The 13421-nt window shown below is 42.9% G+C and overlaps 1 long non-coding RNA gene across 1 annotated transcript; it reads left to right on the plus strand.

The window, feature by feature from the left end:
- The first annotated feature begins 37 nt into the window (after positions 1–37).
- LOC123462802 lies at positions 38–7547 on the plus strand. The gene is made up of 3 exons (XR_006638534.1): positions 38–208; positions 1644–1764; positions 6842–7547. It is a non-coding gene; the product is annotated as an uncharacterized LOC123462802 (long non-coding RNA).
- The last annotated feature ends 5874 nt before the right edge of the window (positions 7548–13421 follow it).

The raw sequence follows: 13421 nt of genomic DNA on the forward strand, positions 1-13421 counted from the left end.
TCGCGAGGGGCGGGCCCAGGCGCGCGGGGCTGGGGACGAGGGGAGGGGAGGGCTCGCTGCTAGACACCGAAGTTCTTTGTGGAAGCAACAGATGTTCAGGATGCAACGGCGTCCTGCAGTTCCCGGGGAAGTGTGGGGGGCAGCGCGGCCCCTCCTCCGCTGCCGACCTCAGCCCGGGACCTGGCCCGACGTGTGCTCTGAAACTCAGGTTCGCTCTGGTCAGGACAATTTGAAGTCTGATTTCACGCAAGTCAGCCTGGAAGGACACCGGGATGGGCGTGGTCCTCTACACTGGGCGGGAGGGTCACTATCTCAAAGGTCCTGGAGTCCCAAGCGCCTAACTCCAATGTGACCGGGACCTATGTGCAGTGACAAGTCCAGTACATTACAGCTCCCAGGGGAAGTGAGGCGGAAAGGCCCGTTTCCCAAGCCCACTTCATATTTTTATGCTTTCATTTCTAACTGTTGGCAATGTAGTTTACAAAACACTACATGACTCAAGCCTATCAGTATATTAAATCCGGATGAATGCGATCCGTCAGAGAAGCTCTGTCCCACTCTACTTGAGTGGCCATTGGGCACTTGACAAGGAGTCTAACTGAAATGTCGAAACTTTAACTTGTAATAAACACACCTTGAGTAGTAGCTGTCATACCGGACAGCACCACTCCCAGACTGATTGCCCCCCCCCCAGCCTCCCCCCATCCTCTTTTAAAACTCATTTGAAAGCTGTTGGCTCTTTCCACAAACATAATCACACAGCTGGTGGCATGAAAGTTCCACTATCACTACGATCAGAAGGAAAGATCCACCAAAGCCCACAAGCCCCATGTGGAAGTTTCCTAGAAAACCGAATTTGTGGTTGAATAGGGAAGCCAACACCCTACAGCCTGGAGAGCTGTATAACCAGACACTTCCTGTTTTCTTCTGTTCACTTCCCTCACCTTCCTGACCCTCGAAGGAAAAAGGTCACTGGACTGGTTCTTGTCCGTGTGATCAGGATGCCAGGATATTATCAGCAGTACTAAACAGAGACCATTTTCTATGAGCAAATAATGCCTGTGGGCCTGCTACAGCTAAACACCAAAGGTATAATGCGGAACCAAACAGTCACGGTTTCGGAAGAGCAACTGTGCATGTGATCAGAGTGGGACAGTCAGGGAAGGGCTTCTCAGAGTAAGGGATGTGTGTAAACTGAGACTGTAACACAGGCGCCAGGGCTCAGGGAACATTGCCCAACATTGTAAGAGCCACAGAGTGGGAAGGAATATCCAGAGGCATTGTCTGTCCCTCCCCAGTGACTAACTGTTGCTTTGGTAACTCATAACCCATGCCCCCAGGGTGCATGCCAGTAACCCGGTTGAGGGCCCTCAGTGGAATGAGGGCAGGGAGGAGGGGAATGGTACCAACACATGACTTGTCCATACAAAGCTTCTACTAAAAAAAAAAAGAAAAAAAAAGTTAAATAAGATAAAATGCAATTTTAAAAAGACAAAACAATGAAGACTAAAAGTAAATGATAATAAATAAATGAGCCAGAGGGATGTGGCCATTTGAAGGGATGATAAGGTCCTGTGGTAGCAGGGGACAGTGCAGTTTGAGGAAATACCCTTGTTTGTGACCTTGTACTACATCTTCTTCAGCTGTCAGTGAGACCTGGAGATCCAGTGTTTGGTGCCTCTGCAGATTTTGCTCCGGAAAAGAACTGTTGTGTCTGAAATGAGACATGTGGATCTGGACATTTGAACTTCTATCTATCCAGAGGTATGTGGATTTCTATCAAAAGAAAACTATTACTTTGGGTGTGTAAGTACTTTACACTACGCCCTGTCTGTTCACCCGTCAATCAGGATGTGGATTAGAAAGGCAGGGGAAAGCGAGTTGGGATGGGTGGCATTCCTCCCACTTAGAACTTTTGCCACAGTGGGCCCTGCTTACCCCAGGCTGTGAGGATAAAGATGATGTATCTTTGCCCTTGTTATAGTCAGTCTCTTGCCAGACACTAGTGTCTTCCAACACATTGCTCCAGGGTTAGTCTTGGCTCCTATGGGAATGAGTCACCAGAGAATTCGAGGAGTGTGGTGAGTCCAGAGGCTCTTATGTAACCCCTCCCCCCATTTGCCTATACTTCCTTCCTTCATATATTCAGCCCTCCACCCTCCCTGAGCTTCCAGTCCTCTCAATCAAATGACTGAGAAGTATGAGAGGTTCTGCTTACATAATTGCTTGCCTTCATTTTTTTTTTCCATGAGAGAGAGAGAGAGAATTGGTGCGCCAGGGCCTCTAGGCACTGCAGTCAAACTCCAGACCCGTGAGCCGCCTTGTGTGCATGCATCACCTTGTGTGTCTGGCTTACGTGGGTTCTGGGGAGTTGAACCCAGGTCCTAAAGTTTCATAAGCAAGTGCCTTAACTGTTAAGCCATCTCTGTAGCCCACATTCCTTCATTTTTAAAAAGCGTTTTTCATTTCTCCCCTGTTCTTACATGGGGAGACTTATCAAGTGCGTTGACCTCTCTTAGGTTAACTTCCATTCTTTTTTTTTTTGGGGGGGGGGGGTTTGAGGTAGGGTCTCACACTAGTCCAGGCTGACCTGGAATTCACTATATAGTCTCAGGGTGGCCGTGAACTCATGGTGATCCTCCTACCTCCACCTCCCGAGTGCTGGGATCAAAGGCGTGTGCCACCACACCCAGTGGTTAACTTTCATTCTTGATGAGACTAACAAACCACAAGCAAGAGGAGTGACATGTAAAGGCCTGAACCGGTGAAAAGAGAAAGCAAGTTTCAAGTGGTTGAATTGATCGGTCAGAGTGTGCTGATTGGCTTCAAGTGACACCCTCAAAACTCAAGCCAAAAGTAACTAAAACCAAAATCATGTACTATTCCTGAATTAGATTGGTCCATTCCAGTGATGTGAGGCCATTTTCACGAAAAAAGGCTTTTTGAGCTTTGATTTTGCTTTTGTTTTTCCATCAGTAGCAAAAATAAAAAACAGAGCTGGAGAGATGGCTTAGCAGTTAAGGTGCTTGCCTGTGAAGCCTAAGGACCCAGGTTTGATTCTCCAGAATCCATGTAAGCCAGATGCACATGGTGGCACATGTGTCTGGAGTTCATTTGCAGTGGCTAGAGGCCCTGACACACCCATTCTCTCCCTCCCTCTCTTCCTCTTTCTCCCCACCCCATGTCATAAATAAATAAAAATAAAATATCAAAAATAAAAACAAAGGAATATTTCCTTCCTGCATTAGGAAGAAAGCTTTTGAGAACCAAGAGGAGACCCTGGCATGCCTTGTTGACTCCCTCCTCCCAAATACATGTGCAAATAAGTAATTTTTACATCTTATTGGCCAGTATATGATCACATGACTATGTCTGGTTGGATGATGATCAAATGGAATGGAAATTTCATGGTTGAATTAGGTCAGTTCAGGTTCACTCCATGGGGCTTGGAAACACACAGTGTCCTGTGAAGTACATGGTGAGGGTCTGACTGGCAAAGAACAAACTAGATGGTTAATATGCCACCAGGAATCAAAACTATCTGCTTATGTGTTTGAAAGCTATTGTTCATCTCTGCCTTATTATACCCCTTCACTACTCAAAATCATGGGAAGTCTTTCTTCAAGATGCAACTGCAATGTCACTTTTTCCCATGATGTTTTCCCTTATGCTGCAAATCAAAATCAATCACTTCTACTTCAAAGTGTCCTTTGAGTTTCACACATAACATTTCTCACAGTCTGATTTGTGCAAATAAATCTCCTTCAATCTCTCCTAATTCTGAATTCTTTGAGAAGAATGATCCCATCGGATTCATGTCCATACACATAAATGCAGGGACAACACAGTCATTGATCAAAACAGGACAGATTCGCCATGCAACTGGGTACCCTATCTTTTTGGTTTGCCACTGCAGAGCCTCTACCTAGCCTAGATCTTGATGTGTAGTAGGTGCCCCAATTATATCTGAATGCATAACAAGCTAATGATACCTATCCACTTCTGTTTCTAATCAATATAAAGTAAGGTAGGAACCACATTTACCCTATCCTTTGAAACAAACAAGCCAACATGACAAGTGCAAAAATAGTTTTCAAGATGGTGGACACTAGATAATAAAGGATGCTGGAAATAAACAAAGTGAGTCCTATAAGTATCCCAGTGTGTTATAGCTAGGCATTGTGGGGCATAATAATCCATTTAAGACTAATTATTACTCACCTGTTCCCACCAATGTAAAGACAAGGTTTGAAGAGATAAGACTATTTCTAAGTAGCTTAATATTGTCCCAAAGAAAAAGCTCAGGAAAACTTACATGGATGCAATATATAAAGTAGATTGATGATAGATAAATAGATAGATAGATGATAGATAGATAGATAGATAGATAGATAGATAGATAGATAGATAGAATCCAATAAAGTAAAATTCACAATTTCTAACAGTGGATCAAAGACAGAGCAAAGAACTAGTTATGGTGAGACATGCTTGTAACCCAAGCTGAGGCAAAAGGATGGCTAGCTACAGGCCAACCCACATTTCATAGTGAGAACCTATCTCAAAAAATAAAAAAATAAAAACAAAACAGCAAACAAAGAAAAGAATGAAAGGTACAATTCAGAAAAACATAATGAGAAAAATAATCATCAATAGAAATTGAATGTTAGAATGGATACAGAAAAATATTTAAATGATGATTACTATTATCTTCAATATATTTTTAAAAGTTTTGGAGAAAGAAAAATTACAAAAAAAGATATTCTCTGAGTTGGAAAATACTCTATAAAAATTAGTAAAAGATTAGATATTGCTGAAGACAATATTAATAAAGTTGAAGGCACAGAGTCAGAGACTATTCAAGACACCTGGGAAGATGACTTCTACAGGAAAACTGGTTACAAGGAGTGGGGCCATTTTTATTCTTTTGGAACTGGTTTGCATGAAGAATATGGATGTGCAGGATGTGGAACTTTGGATTAGAGAAAGCTTACGCTGCTATCAGCAAAGCTTGATGGGACATTCTTGTGATGATTGAAAGCCCAAAATGCAGCCGGAGAGATTGCTTAGTGGTTAAGGCACTTGACTGTGAAGCCTAAGGACCCAGGTTCTATTTCCCAGTACCCATGTAAGCCAGATGCACAAAGTGGTGCTTGTGTCTGAAGTCCACTTGCAGTGGCTAGAGGTCCTGGCACACCCATTCTCTCTCTAACTGACTCTCTCTAATAAATAAATAAATGAATAAATATTTCTTTTAAAGAAGTGTGGGCTGTGGAGGCTCAGCTCATTACATTTCAGAAAGGACTTCATCAGAAACAAGCCTAGAGGAAGTTTGTATGATATTCTGCTGTGTTTCTGGTATCCTGAGAACTTAGCAAAGCGAATTTAAAAGTAATGGATTGGTATGTTTGGCAGAGGAAAGTGGAGAGCAGAAAGGCATGGAACCATGTGAAGTTTAGCACAGACAAATTTTGGGCAGGTTCAGCTTCAGTTGTTTAAGAGATTATCACGATGGGCCAATGGCTTGGCATTGGGAATAATAGGAGGGGTGCAGATTGTTTTGAATGCTGAAAGAGTTTCTTGCTCCTCAAAGTCTGGCTTTAGGATACTCTGCTCTGGAGGATATGTGCACGGATTCCACCTTCCTGGTTCGTTCCCCTGCTGCTGGCTTGGGGCTGCCTGGACCTGACCCGGGGAGCTTGCTGCTGAAGCAGGCCCCTTGCTCCACCTTCCTGATTGAAGGTCCCTGGTTCCCCAATTTGCGGATCCTGTGCTTTGGAAGGTGCAAGGGCAGAGTAGCAAGAGACCAGAGGAGATAAACTACCCCTCCGCTTCAGCCAAGCCACAGCTGAAACCACAGAATAACTGGGGAGAGGAGCAAGAGTGCTGCTTCAATGATGAGCCTGAGGATGCTCAACACCTACCAAAGCAGAGATTGAAGGCTCCTAAGAGCTCATCACCGAAGTAGTCTTCAAACTCACCCACCACAGCTCAGGAACTTTTGCAGAAGAGGGGACAAAAAGATTGTAAGAGCCACAGGTTGAGACATTATACCCAGAAACATTCCCTCCCCCCTCCAAATAACTGATTGCTACTCCTACAAAGCATAAACCACAATTCCATAGGGAATACCTGCAACCCCACTGAGGAGTGGCCCCAGTGGAATGGGATCAGGGACAAGGGAAAAGAGGGTACCAATATATGATGTATCCATACAAAATATATTGTTAATGATAATAATAAAAATAATCAAAATGAATGAAAAAATGCATTTGTTAGTTGAAAAAAAATTCTGGCTTTATTCTGCCTAGATTAGAAAAGAATTGGCAGTGTCACACACCTGGTACTATTTTTGGAAGTATGACAAATGCAAGAAATAGACAGTCACTGGACTGAGACACGGCTGTGGAGATGGCCACCAAGGCTAGGTGATGTGAATGAAGCAGTGTTGTAGTCCCTGCACGGAAGCCATGGAAGCCATGGCTTGTGGCCGTGAAGATGAATCAGGATTTCAGTAGAGACCCAAGGGTGTTGAAGATGCCAGGACACAGGGACAGTTGCCAAAGAAAGCTGCTTCCTCAAGGTGTGGATTCTGCTTGGGACGTAAGCAGCCCAGGTAGAGAGATAGAGTTGAGGAAGCCCTCTCAAGCTCAGAAGATTTCATCTGGAGTTCCAGGGACCAGACACCGAGGTGAAGGATTTTGAGGTTTGTCTCACTGGTTTTTGGTCTTGAATCAGTCTGGTCTTTCCTTTCTCGGTCTTCATTTCTCCTTTTTTGTGATGGGAATGCTTGCTCTGTGTCATTATTGGTTGGAAGTATGTAACTTGTGTTTTGATTTTACAGGGCTCACAATTAAGAGACTTGTCTTGAGTCTTAAAAGAACCTTTGGACTTTTGAACAGTGTTTGGACCAGTGAAGACTATGGAGACATATGGAGCCTGCAGACTGAAAACCCATAACCTGTAGAGGCTCCCGGTATGCAAAGAAGCGAAGCTATTGAAGTGAAGCCAGCTCTGGAGTGCGCCAGGCACTTTCTGATGCCACTTGGCACCACATAACCACTGAAAAGATAGGTGTCCATGAGTTCAAATGACCCTCCGACTGAGTCTGAACACTGACCCTCCAACTGTCCTGCATATAGCCCGCAGCCTCCAATGTTCAAGGACCCAGAAAGGAAGAAACCACTCAAACACTTCAGCTTTTCTTTCCTCTTTTTCCTTGTTATACTTGTGTTTCCCCATTTTGCTTTTCACTATATCTTCAGTGGTACATTTATCATATTTTAAAACTCTACCATTGTTGGGCCTTGAGAGGCCCGGACGTGAGGCCTAGTGGAACTTCCTGAGCCTGGCTAAAGTTTGGCGAACTGCCTCTGCCCAGCTATGACTCAGCAGGGGGCCAAATGGCCTCTGGCCTGCCACCTCCGCACAGGAAGTTAGAGTCCCCCGCTGGTGTGTGCTTAGAACCAGTCATCTCAGAGGTCACGGTGTGCTATTGGCCCTTACATCTCACCCCACCCTAAAGTCTCCGCCTTCTTTCTCAACATTATATAAACACCGCCTGTAACAATAAAGCGAGTTCCTGCTTCGAAAAGACTCCCGACTCAGTGTGGTTTTTCTCCGGTGGCCAGATCCTAAGCTCATCATCCCCTCAACCTCTAGGGAGGAACCAGCAGGCCTGGTCCTTCCCTTGGCACTACCTGGCCCCACTAGCAAGGCCCGGCATCATTTTAAAACTCTACCATGTGTCTGGTTTTCATTTTAATTCACATATTTGCCTAATTTTGCTTTTGTGCTTTTTCATTATTGGATAATTTGTTTTACTTTTTCTTTGTTTAATCTCCTTTTTTCTTTCTATCACACTTTTTTGTGGTATTTTTGTTTTATCTTATTGAGTTCTTTTTATAAAAAAAATTTGTATTTATGAGCGAAAGAGAGAGAAAGAAAAGAGAGAGAAAGAAAGAGAGAATAGGGGTTCCAGTGCCCCTAGCCACTGCAGCTGAACTCCAAATGCATGTACCACCATGTTCATCTGGCTTATGTGGGTTCTGGGGTTTCGATGTGTGTCCTTAGGCTTCATAGGCAAGTACCTTTACCAGTAAGCCTTCTCTCTAGCCCCCTTATTGAGTTCTTTGAAACAATTTTTTATGTATGGATGTTTTTATACTCCTTATTACATTTATCACTCAGAGCATTCCATTGGTTACAAATTTTTACTCATTGGTCATTTTTTTTCTTACTCATGAGGTTTTCTGTTGTTAATTTTTTTAAACCTCTTGTTCTTTTCTCTCCCCTCTATAACATTTTTCTCCACTGTTATTCTTTTCATACAATTAACCTTACTTCTCTTCTATCATTCACTTTTCCCTCTCACCTTCCTTTAACTCATCCATTTACTGTTTCCACATTTACGCAAAATAGCCTTTCACTTCATAGTAGGTGCTGCATTTGTTTTCCATGTTATATTTTATAATAGTTGATGGAATATTAGTGGTGTTTAATAGATTTTTGTTGTATTTCTATATTTTGTACAGATTGGTATTGCGGCTACAGAAGTTTGATTTTTTTTTCCCCCTCAGAATGATATGAGGATCAAGGGCTTTGAGTGATAGGGATGGTGTGCTCCGGGTGATACAGGAATGGAGGGCTCCGGGTGATACAGGGATGGAGGGCTCCGGGTGATACAGGGATGGAGGGCTCCGGGTGATACAGGAATGGAGGGCTCTGGGTGATACAGGGATGGAGGGCTCTGGGTGATACAGGAATGGAGGGCTCCGGGTGATACAGGAATGGAGGGCTCCGGGTGATACAGGAATGGAGGGCTCCGGGTGATACAGGAATGGAGGGCTCTGGGTGATACAGGAATGGAGGGCTCTGGGTGATACAGGGATGGAGGGCTCTGGGTGATACAGGAATGGAGGGCTCCGGGTGATACAGGAATGGAGGGCTCTGGGTGATACAGGGATGGAGGGCTCTGAGTGATAGGGGATGGAATACCATGAGTGATGTGGGGATGGAGCGCTGTGAGTGATACAGAGATGCTGTGCTCTGAATGATATGGGGATGGAGCGCTCTGGGTGATACAGGGTGGAGTGCTGTGGGTTATACGGGGATGGAGCGCTCTGAGTGATACAGGGTGGAGTGCTGTGGGTTATACGGGGATGGAGCGCTCTGAGTGATACGGGGTGGAGTGCTGTGGGGAATATGGGGATGGCGTGCTTTGAGGTATAGGGGGATCAGGTGCTGTGAGTAATATGTGGATTGAGTTTTGAAGAGCAGGCTGGTCACTAATGAGATCACCAAAGAAAACCAGAAGAGACATCCAAACCAAGATATATGACATATGCACATATGACAACATACAAACACAGAAAATATGAAAAATCAGGGCAGCATGAGCATGTCTCCACCAACCATAACTTATCAACTGTGTAATTTGAAGATATTGTGATGGGTGAAGAGCCACATGAAGATCTCAAAAGTTTGCTAGTTTAACTAGCAAATATAAACAATGAGCTCACAGAGGATACAAACTAGTAGATTAAAAAAGTAATAAAATCAATGTGGGGTCAAGAGTGAATAGCCATGAAGTAATATAGGGGAGAGAGAGACAGAGAGAGAGAAGGAGAGAGAGAAATAGAGAGAGGGAATAGCCATGAAGTAACAAAATCAAAAATCAAAAAGAGAGCAGAGCCAGCTACACAGATGAGGAAGTCGTCAAAATAGATGAGAAAAAAAAACATCAATATGAAACAAAAATTCAGCAAAATGGAAGACTTCATGAGAAAAGCAAGCAAATTTTTGGAATGAAAAACTAACTGAATGAAGTGAAAAGCAGCAGAAAGCATTACCAACAGATTTGACCAAGAAAAAGAAAGAAAGGCTTGGAGAACAAGGGTAAGGAAGTGCCACATTCAAAGATCACTTAAGGAAAAATAAATGGCATAATCACAGTGTTCAAGAACTCTGGGTTGTGCTCAACGGAATAAACCTAAGGGATAAAAGCTAAAGGCATATTAAATGAAATTATATCAGAAAATTTCCCAAATCCAGAGAAAGAACCAGACATCTAAACAGAAGATGCATTTAGAACCCCAAATCTATATGAACAGAAAAGAACCTCTCTACAACATAGTTAAGATGTAAAAAATACAAAGCAGTGGAAAGTGCTAGAAGCGGCAGGGGGATAAACCAACTCATCTACCAAGGAAACACATCAGAATAACATCAGTTCTCTCATCAGCAAACCTAAACGCCAAGAACGGAGGGAATGACATATTTCAAGGCCTGAAAGTATGTAGCTGCCAACCAAGATTGCTATATGTATCAAAGCTACCTTTTACAACTGACATACCAACAAGGACATTTCAGAACAAACACACACTGTGGCCGGTCATGACCATCAAGCCAGCACTGGGGAAGACACTTACAGTAGTACTGTATGCAGGGAAAGCAGCAAGAATCTCAAACACTGAATCACTGGAAAGAATAAATTGCATGAGAGGAATAGATGAACAGAGGAGAGCTAACATGCATCCACAGTGTCCAACAGTGAACCAATAAACCACCAAGTTTTGTTGAGAAAGAAAAAGCAAAAAGTAATCCAATCAACCAGAAAAACAACTGGAAAAATTAAAATTATAAGAATTAGCAAATCTAGTTGGTCATGGTGGCACACACCTTTAATCCCAGCACTTGGGAGGCAGAGATGAGGATTGCAGTGTGTTCAAGGCCAGTCTGAGACTACACAGTGAATTCCAGGTCAGCCTGAGCTAGAGTAAGACTCTACCTCAAAAAAAAAAAAAAAAAAATTAGTAAATCTTTCTCAAGTAAAATTGACTTAATTCACCAATAAAAAAAAAAAAAGATGCAAAAGGGCTGGAGAGATGGCTTAGCAGTTAAGCACTTGCCTGTGAAGCCTAAGGACCCCTGTTCGAGGCTTGATACCCCAGGACCCACATTAGCCAGATGCACAAGGGAGCACACACATCTGGAGTTCGTTTGTAGTGGCTGGAGGCCCTGGCATGCCCATTCTTTCTCTCTCTCTCTATCTGCCTCTTTCTCTCTCTGTCTGTCGCTCTGTAATAAATAATTTTTTTTTTAAAAAAATGATGCAAAAGATGCAGACCAGCTGACTGGATTGAAAAACAAGATCTAACTATCTGTGGTTTTCAAGAAATACACCTTCAAGAAAGACACCCAAAGGTTGAGAGTCAAAGTAGGAAGTCAATTTATCAAGCAAGTGGAAGCTGAAAATAAGCAGTCATATGACAGAAACAAGACTACTACATATTAATAAAGGGAACAACTCATCAAGAAGATGTAACAATTGAAAAGACATATGCATATGTTAGGGCTTCCAGTTTTACATACAAAACCAATAGCCATAAAAGGGCAGACAGTTGTGTTACAATAATAGTGGATGACTTCCACACTCCACTGTCTCCTTTCCTGAAGCACCCACACTAAAACCCACCAAAGATACTACAGTCCCGTTATACCACAGGGCCTGGAGAGATTGCTCAGTGGTTAAGGCACTTGTCTGCAAAGCTTAACAACCCAGGTTTGATTCCCCAGTATCCTTGTGCCAGGCTCCCCCCGGCAGGTAGTGCTGAGGAAGGACCAGGCCCGCTGGTTCCTCCCAAGGGGTTGAGGAGGAGGAGAAGTGTCGAGGGCTCAGAACCTCTCCCAGTCACCGAAGGAAAACCCCACTGAGTCGGGAGTCTTGTCGAAGCAGGAACTCGCTTTATTGTTACAGGCGGTTGCCTATATAATGTTGAGAATGAAGGTGGGGATCTCAGGAAAGGATGAAGTGTAAGGGCCAATAGCATATCGCGACTTTTGAAATGATTGGTTCTAAGCACAGGCGGGACTCTAACATTTTTGTGGAGGTAGCAGGCCAGAGGCAATTTGGCACCCTGCTGAGCCCTAGCTGGCCAGAGACAAACTTCAGCTAGGCTCAGGAAGTTCCCCTAGGCCTGGGCCTCTCAAGTCCCAACATCCTTGTAGAGTCAGATGCACAAGGTGGCACATGTGCTCACATTTGCAGTAGCTGGAGATCCTTGCACACTCATTCTCTCTCTCTTTGCAAATAAATAAATAAAATATTTAAAATAACTACACCACAGGGGCTGGAGAGATGGCTTAGTGCTTGCTTGTGAAGCCTAAGGACTCTGGTTCGTGGCTCAATTCCCCAGGACCCACATAAGCCAGATGCACAAGGTGAGCATGCATCTGGAGTTTGTTTGCAGTGTCTGGAGGCCCTGGTGTGCCCATTCTCTCTCTCTCTCTCTCTCTCCTTTCTCTCTGTGCCTCTTTCTCTCTCTGTCACTCTCAAATTAATAAAAATAAACAAAATTTTTAAAAAATGACATCACAAAACACATAGACCTAACATATATCTATAGAATATTCCATTTAACATTTATAGAATACACATTCTTCTCAGAGACTCATAAACACTTCTCTAAACTAGATCACAGTTGGGGTAACAAAACAAGTCTTAACAAATGTGAAAGAGTTGAAGGAATTTCTTCTATCTATTAGACCACAAATGGAATTAGGAACCAATAGCAAGAGAAACCACAGAATCTTCACAGATAGGCTGAATAATGTATTCTTGGATGAACAGTATCACAGAAGAAATTTGGGAGAAAACTTTAAAATTCATAGAATTACCTAAAAATGCAAAGGAAAATTTATCAGAACCTTTGAGATATAGGTAAGAAGAAAATTTGTAACTGTGAGTACTTACATTAAAAAATCAGAGAGATCCCAAACAAATGAACTGATCATGTATGTCACAATCTTAGAAGAATGAGAAACAAAACCAAAGGAATTGTGGTAATAAACAATAAAGATTAGAGTAGAAATTAATGAAATAAAGACTAAGAGAAGAGTATATAGAATTGATTAAAGTGTAGCTTCTTTGAAAAATTAACAAGATAGCCAATATATCCAAAAGAAATATAATGATAAAAAAAATTAGAGACAGGCTGGAGAGATGGCTTAGTGGTTAAGGTGTTTGCCTAAGGACTCAGGTTCAAGTCTCCAGCTAATACATAAGCCAGACACACAAGGTGATGCAAGTGTGCAAGGTCACATGCACACAAAGTAGCACACATGACTGCAGTTCAATTACAGTGGCTGTAGACACTGGCACACCAAGTCTCTCACTCTGTCTCTTGCTCTCTTGCATAAAAAAGGCCAGTCTGTTGGGCTTGCCTCAAGAAAAAAATTAGAGATGAAAAAGGGGGTGTTACAACAGATTCTAACGCACAATTCACAGTATCCAAGATATGGAGCCAGTCCAGATATCCATTGGCAGGTGAATAAAGAAAATGTTGTACATATACAAGACAGAATTTGTTCAGGTAAACGGAAGAATAAAATTATGATATTTGCAGGAAAATGAATGGAACTAG

The sequence above is a fragment of the Jaculus jaculus genome, chromosome 8 (genome assembly GCF_020740685.1).
Source record: "Jaculus jaculus isolate mJacJac1 chromosome 8, mJacJac1.mat.Y.cur, whole genome shotgun sequence".
Lineage (NCBI taxonomy): Eukaryota > Metazoa > Chordata > Mammalia > Rodentia > Dipodidae > Jaculus > Jaculus jaculus.